Raw genomic sequence first — 10148 nt, forward strand, 5'->3', positions numbered from 1 at the left:
GCCAAAAAATCCTAAATAGATTAAATACAAAGAGATCTTCACCAAGACACACTGCAATTAAATTTTCTAAAGTCAAAGACAAAGAAATGCAAAAGCTGCAAGAGAAGAGCAACTTCTATAAGACAATTAACAGATTTCTCAGCAGAGACCTCGAAGGCCAAGAGAGAATGGCCTGCAAGGTGCTGAAAGAAATAAACTGCCAATGAGGACGACTATACCTGGCAAGGCTGTCCTTCAGAAATGAAGGACAAATAGGGAGTTTCCCAGATATAACAAAAGGTGTTCTTACCCCTAGACCTGCCTTACATGAAATGCTAAAGGGCGTTCTTCAGGTTGAAAGGGCACTAAAAAACAATATGAAAACACAGGAAAGTATAAAACTCAGTGTAAAAGTAAGAACATAGTTAAATTCAGAATACTCTAATTCTATAACAGTGATGCATAAGTCACTTTTAACCCTAGTGTAAAATTAAAAGAAAAGTAATTATAATAATTTGTTCATGGAAACACAATATATAAAAGTTGTAAATTGTGACACCAATAGCATAAGATGTAGGAGAAGTTAAAGTGTAGACTTTTGTATGCAGTAAAAGTTAAATTGTTCGAGCTTAAAATAGACTTATAACTATGATCTTTTGTGTAAGTCTCATGATAACTCCAAAGCAAAACACTGTAATAGATATACAAAATATGAAGAAAAAGAAAAGCACTCTACCAATATAAAAAAAATAAATTATATAGGAAGGGTCAGGTGCAGTGGCTTATGCCTGTAATCTCAGCACTTTGAGAGGCCGAGGCGGGTGGATCACCTGAGATCAGGAGTTTGAGACCAACCTGGCCCACATGGTGAAACCCCACCTTTATTAAAACTACAAAAATTAGCCAGGCATGGTGTCATGTGCTTGTAATCCTAGCTACTCAGGAGGCTGAGTCAGGAGAACTGCTTGAACCCAGGAGGTAGGGATTGCGGTGAGCCAATATCGCACCACTGCACTCCAGCCTGGGCAAAAGAGTGAGACTCCGTCCGCCTCCCCACCCCCCAGAAAAATCACATAGGAAGACGTCAAGAGAGGAAGAATGGAATAAATTACAAAACAGTCAAAAAGAAAATAGTAATTTCTTACCTATCAATAATTACTTTAAATGTAAATTAAATTCTCCAATCAAAAATAGAGTGGTTGAATGGATGCAAAAACAAAATTCAACTATATACTCTAAGAGTCTCATTTTAGCTTTAAGGACACACATAGTCTGAAAATAAAGAGATGAAAAAAATATTCTGTGTAATCAGTAACCAAAAGAAAACAGGGATGCTAAACTTGTGTCAGACTGTGTGTGTGTGTGTATATATATATATATATATATATATATATTTTTTTTTTTTTTTTTTGAGATGGAGTCTCACTTTGTCGCCCAGGCTGGAGTGCAATGGCGCAGTCTCGGCTCACTGCAAGCTCTGCCTCCCGGGTTCACACCATTCTACTGCCTCAGCCTCCTGAGTAGCTGGGTCTACAGGCGCCTGCCACCACGCCAGGCTAATTTTTTGTATTTTTAGTAGAGACGGGTTTTCATCGTGTTAACCAGGATGGTCTCAATCTCCTGACGTCGTGATCTGCCCGCCTTGGCCTCCCAAAGTGCTGGGATTACAGGCATGAGCCACTGCGCCGGCCTTTTTTTTTTTTTTTTGAGACAGAGTTTCACTCTTTTATCCAGGCTGGAGTGAAGTGGTGCAATCTTGGTTCACTGCAACCTCCGCCCCCCAAATTCAAGTGATTCTCCTGCCTAAGCATTCCAAGTAGCTGGGATTACAGTTGTCTGCCACCACACCTAGCTAATTTTTGTATTTTTAGTAGATACGGGGTTTCGCCATGTTGGCCAGGCTGGTCTCAAACTCCTGACCTCAGGTGATCCACCCACCTCGGCCTCCCAAAGTGCTGGGATTACAGGCGTGAGCCCCGGTGCCCGGCCATGTCAAGTAACTTTTTCAAACACAGTGATATAAAACTAGAAATCAGTAACGAGGCAAACTGGAAAATTTGCAAATATATGAAACTTAAACAAGACGCTACTGATGGATTACAAAAGAAATTTTACAGTAGAAAAAAATAATATTGAGACAAAGGAAAATGAAAAAAAAATTTATGGGATACAACAAACATAGTTCTAAGAGGGGAGTTTATAGAGACAAATGAATGCCTATATTAAGAACAGAGGAAGATCTGGAACAACCTATCTTGACGCCACAGGGAACTAGAAAAAGAAGAAGCTAAGCCTAAAGTTACAGAAAAAAGGAAATAATAAAGATCAGAGCAGAAATAAAGGAAATGGAGATGATAAAAATAACAAAAAAAAATCAATTGGTTTTTTGAAAAGATAAACAAAAATTGACAAACCTTTAGCTAAACTATGAAAAAAATGAGAGAAGACTCAGAATTATAAATGAAAGAGAAAGCATTATAACGGATACAGAAATATAAAGGATCCTAAGAGACTATTATAAACAATTATACAACAATATATTGGGTAACCTAGAAGAAATAGATAAATTTCTAGAAATATACAATCCTCCAAGATTAAATCATGAAGAAAGAGAACATTTGAACAGAACAATAATGAGAGGTTAAATTTATAATCAAAAAGCTACCAACAAAGAAAAATCCGGGACAAGATGGCTTCAGTGATTCTGCCAAACACTTAAAGAAGAATTAATGCTAATTGCTCTTACTCTGTCAGAAAATTAAAGAGAAGACAAGACTTCCAAACTCATTTTATGAGGCCAGCATTACTTTGATAAAAAAGCCAGGGAAGGAAAAAAAGTATAAGCCAATATCCCTGATACTGTCTCAACAAATTAGGTATGGAAGGTGTCTTGGTTTGTTTTTTCTTGCTTATAACAGAAACTGAAACTGGGTAATTTATGAAGAAAAGAAATTTATTTCTCACAGTTATGGAGGCTGAGAAGTCCAAGGTCAGGGTGGTGTATCTGGTGAGTGCCTTCTTGCTGATAGGAAGTCTGTAGAGTCATTAACCAACACAGAACATCGCATGGTGAGGAGCTGAAGATCCTAGCTCAGGTCTGTCTTCCTTTTTTTCTGAAGCCACCAGTCTTACTCCCATGAAAATCCATTAACCCGTTAATTCATAAATGAATTAGTCTATTCATGAGGGCTCTGCCCCACCTCTCAGTACCGCCACAGTGAGGATTAAATTTCACCATGAGGGCCTGGGCACGGTGGCTCACGCCTGTAATCCCAGCACTTTGGGAGGCTGAGGCGGGTGGATCATGAAGTCAGGAGATCGAGACCTTCCTGGCTAGCACGGTGAAACCCCGTCTCTACTAAAAATACAAAAAATTAGCCAGGCATGGTCGCAGGCGCCTGTAGTCCCAGCTACTTGGGAGGCTGAGCCAGAAGAATGGTGTGAACCTAGGAGATGGAGTTTACAGTGAGCTGAGATCGCGCTGCTGCACTCCAACCTAGGTGACAGAGCGAGACTCCATCTCAAAATAAAATAAAATAAATGTCACCATGAGTTTTGGAGGGAAATATATTCAAAACATAGCAGAAGGAGTGTATCTCAACATAATAAAGACCACATGTGATGAGTTCACAGCTAATATGTCATATTAAATAGTGAAAAACTGATAGTTTTTCTTCTAAGATCAGGAACAAGATAAGGGTGTCCACTCTTGCCCCTTCTATTCAATAAAATACAGAAGTCCTAGCCACAGCAATTATGGGGGAAAAAAAGACAAGCAGATTGGAAAAGTAGAGAAATTGTCTGCTTGCAGATAACATAATCTTGTATATAGAAAACCTTAACAACTCCACCAAGTAACTCTTAGAACTAACACACAGATTCAATAAAGTTACAGAATAAAAATCAACATGCAAAAATCAGTTCCTTTTTTTTTTGAGACAGGGTCTCACTCTGTTGCCAGGCTGGAGTGCAGTGGTGCGATCTCAGCTCACTGCAATCTCCCTCCTGGATTCAAGTGATTCTCCTGCCTCAGCCTCCTGAGTAGCTGGGACTACAGGTGTGTGCCACCATGCCCGGCTAATTTTTTGTATTTTTAGTAGAGACAAGGTTTCACTATGTTAGCCAGGACGGTCTCGATCTCCTGATCTCGTGATCCACCTGCCTCGGCCTCCCAAAGTGCTGGGATCATAGGCGTGAGCCACTGCGCCTGGCCAATCAGTTGCATTTTTATTCACTAACAATGAGCTATCAATAAAAAGAAATGAACAACACAATCCCATTTGCAATAGCATCAGAAAGAATAAAATACTTAGGAATAAGTTTAAGCAAGGAGATGAAATATCTGTACACTGAAAATGATAAAACATTGATGGATGCTGTTGAACAAGACACAAGTAAATGGAAACATTTCACTTTCATGGATTGGAGATATTAATACTGTTAAAATGTTCATACTACTCAGAGTAATCAGGAGATTCAGTACAATTCATATCAAAATTCCAATGGCATTTTTTCATAGAAATAGGAAAAGCAATCCTAAAATTTGTATAGAACCATGAAAGCCTCAAATAGCCTAAGCAATCATAGGCAAAAAGGAATAAAGCAAGAGGCATCACACTACTTTATTTCAAAATATACTACAAAGCTAACATAATCAAAACAGCATGGTGCTAATATAAAAATGCACATGTAAACCAGTACAACAGAATTGAGAGCCCAGAAATGAATCTACACATTTTTGGTCAATTGATCTTTGACAAAGATACCAGGAAGACACAATGGGAAAAGGGCACTCTCTTTAATAAATGGTGTTGGGACAATTAGATAATCACACACAGAAAATAAAATTGGACCCTTATCTCATACCATAACCAAAAATCAAATTACAATGGATTAAATACTTAAATGTAAGACATGAAACTGTAAAACTAAGAGAAAAAAACAGAAAAAGAAAAAAAGGCTTCTTGTTATGGGTCTGGGTTGTGGCTTTTAAAAAATATAACCCCAAAGGACAGGCAACAAAAGCAAAAGTAGACAAATGAGACTGCATCAAAATAAAAAGCATCTATCTGCACAACAAAGGCTCAATAGAGTGAATAGACCAGCTATGGAATGGGAGACAATATTTGCAAACCGTACTTCTTATAAGGAGTAAATATTCTAGTTTATAAGGAAATTGAGCCTCCCACTGCCACCACCACTGCCACCCAGAGACTGCTGAGCCCTTGTTGGTCTGCCATCACCACCCACTCCCGAAACAGAACATCCAGTCATGGATAAAAATGAGCTGGTTCAGAAGGCCGAACTGGCCCAGTAGGCTGAGAGATATGATGACATGGCAGCCTGCATGAAATCTGTAATTGAGCAAGGAGCTGAAATTATCCAATGAGGAGAGGAACCTTCTCTCAGTTGCTTCTAAAAATGTTGTAGGAGCCTATAGGTCATCTTGGAGGGTTGTCTCAAGTATTGAACAAAAGACGGAAGGTGCTGAGAAAAAATAGCAGATGGATCGAGAATACAGAGAGAAAATTCAGACAGAGCTAAGAGATATCTGCAATGATGTACTGTCTCTTTTGGAAAAGTTCTTGATCCCCAGTGCTTCACAAGCAGAGAGCAAAGTCTTCTATTTGAAAATGAAAGATTACTACCGTTACTTGGCTGAGGTTGTTGCTGGTGATGACAAGAAAGGGATTGTGGATCAGTCACAACAAGAATACCAAGAAGCTTTTGAAATCAGCAAAAAGGAAGTGCAACCAACACATCCTATCAGACTGGATCTGGCCCTTTACTTCTCTGAACTCCCCAGGGAAAGCCTGCCCTTGGCCAGGCCCAGTGGCTCACGCCTGTAATCCCAGCACTTTGGGAGGCCGAGGCAGGTGGATCATGAAGTCAGGAGTTCGAGACCAGCCTGGCCAACCTGGTGAAACCCCATCTCTACTAAAAATACAAAAATTAGTGGGGCATGGTGGTGGGCGCCTGTAATCCCAGCTACTCGGGAGACTGAGGCAGGAGACTTGTTTGAACCCGGGAGGTGGAGGTTGCAGTGAGCCAAGATCATGCCATTGTACTCCAGCATGGGTGACAGGGCAAGACTCCATCTGAAAGGAAGGAAGGAAGGGAGGGAGGGAGGCAAGCCTGTTCTCTTGCAAAGACAGCTTTTGATGAAGCCATTGCTGAACTTGATTTATTAAGTGAAGAGTCATACAAAGACAACGCGCTAATAATGCAATTACTGACAGACAACTTGACATTGTGGACATCGGATACCCAAGGAGACAAAGCTGAAGCAGGAGAAGGAGGTGAAAATTAACCGGCCTTCCAACTTCTATCTGCCTCATTTTAAAATTTACATAGTAGACCATTTGTCATCTATGCTGTCCCACAGATAGTTTTTTGTTTACGATTTATGAGAGGTTTATGTTACTTCTATTTGAATTTCTATATTTCCCATGTGTTTTTTATGTTTAATATTAGGGGAGTAGAGCCAGTTAACATTTAGGGAGTTATCTGTTTTCATCTCGAGGTGGCCACTATGGGGATGTGGAATTTTTATACAAGTTATAAATGTTTGGCATAGTACTTTTGGTACATTGTGGCTTCACAAGGGCCAGTGTTAAAACTGTTTCCATGTCTAAGCAGAGAAAACTGCGTACATATTGGTTTGTCCTAGTGGGGAATAAAAGGGATCATTGGTTCCAGTTACAGGCGTAGTAACTGTGGGTACTTTCAGGTTTGGAGCACTTACAAGGCTGTGGTAGAAACAGATATCCTATGGATACCACGTGTTAAACCATGTATAGCTGTGGAATACTCAATCTCAATGTGCACACCTTTGACTACGGCTGCAGAAGTGTTCCTTTAGACAAAGTTGTGACCCACTTTACTCTGAATAAGGGCAGAAACGGTTCACATTTCATTATTTGTAAAGTTACCTGCTGTTAGCTTTCATCATTTTTATTACACTCATTTTATTTGTATTTAAATGTTTTAGGCAACCTAAGAACAAATGTAAAAGTAAAGATGCAGGAAAAATGAATTGCTTGGTGTTCATTACTACATGTATATCAAGCACAGCAGTAAAACAACAACAACAAAAAATACGTATTTAACTTTTTCTAGGTTTTTTTGCTTTTGTGGTTTTTCTTGATACTTGCCTAACATGCGTGTGCTGTAAAAATAGTTAACAGGGAAATAACTTGAGATGATGGCTAGCTTTGTTTAATGTCTTATGAAATTTTCAAGAACAGTCCAAGCATAATTGTTAAGAACATGTGTATTACATTCATGTCAGTGGAATAAAAGTTTTATGAATGCACTTTTCAACTACTTTCTCTACAGCTTTTCATGTAAATTAGTCTTTTGGTTCTGAAACTTCTCTAAAGGAAATTGTACATTTTTTGAAATTTATTCCTTATTCCCTCTTGGCAGCTAATGGGCCTGTGCCAAGTTTAAACACGAAGTTTATCATAATAACAACAATTGTACTAATATAACTACTGTTTCCAACCATGTCCCATTATCCCATCTCCTCCTCCCCACCCTGAAAAAAATGAGTTCCTGTTTTTACTGGGAGAGGGGGAGATTGATTGGGAAAAAAAGTAATATGTTCCGTTTAAATTTTGGTATATGGCATTTTCTAACTTAGGAAGCCACAATGTTCTTGGCCCGTCATGACATGGGGTAGCATTATCTATAAGTTTTGTGCTTCCAAATCACTTTTTGGTTTTTAAGAATTTCTTCATACTCTTAGAGCCTGCCTTCGATTTTGATCCTTTATTCTTTCTATTTGTCAGGTGGCACAAGATTACCTTCCTCTTTTAGCCTTCTGTCTTGTCACCAACCATTCCTAGTTGGTGGCTATGTACTTGGAAAAAGGCTGCATGATCTTTCTGGCTCCACTCAATGTCTAAGACACCCTGCTTCCTTTGCTTGCATCCCACAAACTATTTCCCTCATCCTATTTACTGCAGCAAATCTCTCCTTAGTTGATGAGATTGTATTTATCTCCCTTTAAAACCCTACGTATCCTGAATGGCCTGTCATTGTCTGTCTTTCAAATCCTTTCTCTTTCTCTTCCTCTATTCTCTAAATAATGATGGGGCTAAGTTATACCCAAAGACACTTTACAAAATATTTCCTCAGTACTTTGCAGAAAACACCAAACAAAAATGCCATTTTAAAAGAGGCGTATTTTTTCTACACCTCTTTAGAATGTAAGCTTTTCTACACCTTTTTAGAATGTAAGCTTCTCAAGAGCAGGGACAATGTTTTCTGTATGTTCTATTGTGCCTAGTACAGTGTAAATGCTTAATAAATATTGATGATGGGAGGCATTGAGTCTTGATGATATGGATGAGAAACTGAAATCCACCCCCCAAAAAATTCTAGTATATAAGGAAATCAAATAATAGCAGGAAAGCAAGTAATCTGATTTTAAAATGAGCTAAGGTCTTGAAAAGACTTTTCTCTAAAGAAAACATACAAATGGCCAACATGTATATGAAAAAATGCTCAACATTGCTAATCATTAGTGAAATGAAAATCAAAACCACAAGTATCTATCACCCCACACCTGTTAGAATGGCTGTCATCAAAAACACAAAAAATAACAAGTGTTGGCAAAGATGTGGAGAAAAGGAAACTCTTATACACTGTTGGTGGGAATGTAAATTAGAACAGCCATATGAAAAACAATATATGGAAGTTCATGAAAAAATTAAAAATAGAATGATCATATGATCCAGCCTTTTTTTTTTTTTTTTTTTTGAGATGGAGTTTCGCTCTTGTTGCCCAGGCTGGAGTGCACTGGCATGATCTCGGCTCACTGCAGCCTCCGCCTTCCCAGGTTCAAGCAGTTCTCCTGCCTCAGCCTCCCGAGTAGCTGAAATTACAGGCATGCACCACCACGCCCGGCTAATTTTGTATTTTTAGTAGAGACGGGGGTTTCCCCATGTTGAGGCTGGTATCGAACTCCTGACCTCAGGTGATCCACCTGCCTCAGCCTCCCAAAGTGCTGGGATTACAGGTGTGAGCCACCACGCCCCGCCTGATCCAGCATTTTTACTTCTGAGTTTTAAAAACCTATAGTATATACACAAAATGAAATAAAATGTATTTTCTTTTTTTTTTTTTGACGGAGTCTCGCTCTTATCGTCCAGGCTGGAGTGCAGTGGCATGATCTCGGCTCACTGCAACCTCCGCTTCCTGGATTCAAGCAATTCTCTTGCCTCAGCTTCCCAAGTAGCTGGGACTACAGTTGCCCACCACCACACCCAGCTAATTTTTGTACTTTTAGTAGAGATGGGGGTTTGCCATGTTGTTCAGGCTGATCTCGAGCTCCTGACCTCTGGTGATCTGCCCACCTCGGCCTCCCAAAGTGCTGGGATTACAGGCGTGAGCCACCAGACCCGGCCTTATTTTCTTTATTCAAAGGAAATAGAATTGGTATGTCAAAGAGATATCTGCACCTTCATGTGCATTGTAACATCATTCACAGTAAGATATGGAATCAGCCTAAGTGTCCATTCAGGGATGAATGGATAAAGAAGACGTGGTATATATGTACAATAGAATAGTATTTAGGCTTAAATAATAAGAAAATCCTGTTATTTTCAACAACATGAGGGAACTTGGCAACATTATGCTAACTGAAATAATCCTGGCAGAGAAAGACAATACTGTATGATATTACTTATATGCAGAATCCAAAAAAGTTCAACTCATAGAAGCAGAGAGTAAAATAATAGTTACCAGGATCTACGGTGGGGATGAGGTGGAAGAAAATGTAGAGATGTTGGTCTAAAGGTACAATATTTCAATTAGGATGAATAAGTTACGGAGATCTATTGTACAGCATGGTGACCATAGTTAATAATGTATTGGATACTTGAAAATTGCTAAGAGAGTATATTTTAAATGCTGTCACCACAAAAAAAATGATAAATATATGCAGTGCTAAATATGTTGATTACTTTGGTTTAAACATTTCACAGTGTATAAATATATTAAAACACCACATTATACACCATAAATATGTACAATTTTTGTCAATTATAACTTAAGAAGCCAGAGAGAAAAAAAGACAATCTTTGAAATGAATGAAAACAAAAACCCAACACAACAAAAAAATTACGGGATATGGCTAAAACAATGGTTAAAGGGGGAATTTA

The 10148-nt window shown here is 38.8% G+C and overlaps 1 pseudogene; it reads left to right on the plus strand.

The window, feature by feature from the left end:
* Window positions 1-5186: 5186 nt before the first annotated feature.
* Window positions 5187-6673, plus strand: LOC129037957 (14-3-3 protein zeta/delta-like; annotated as a pseudogene).
* The last annotated feature ends 3475 nt before the right edge of the window (window positions 6674-10148 follow it).

The sequence above is a fragment of the Pongo pygmaeus genome, chromosome 5 (genome assembly GCF_028885625.2).
Source record: "Pongo pygmaeus isolate AG05252 chromosome 5, NHGRI_mPonPyg2-v2.0_pri, whole genome shotgun sequence".
Taxonomy (NCBI): Eukaryota; Metazoa; Chordata; class Mammalia; order Primates; family Hominidae; genus Pongo; species Pongo pygmaeus.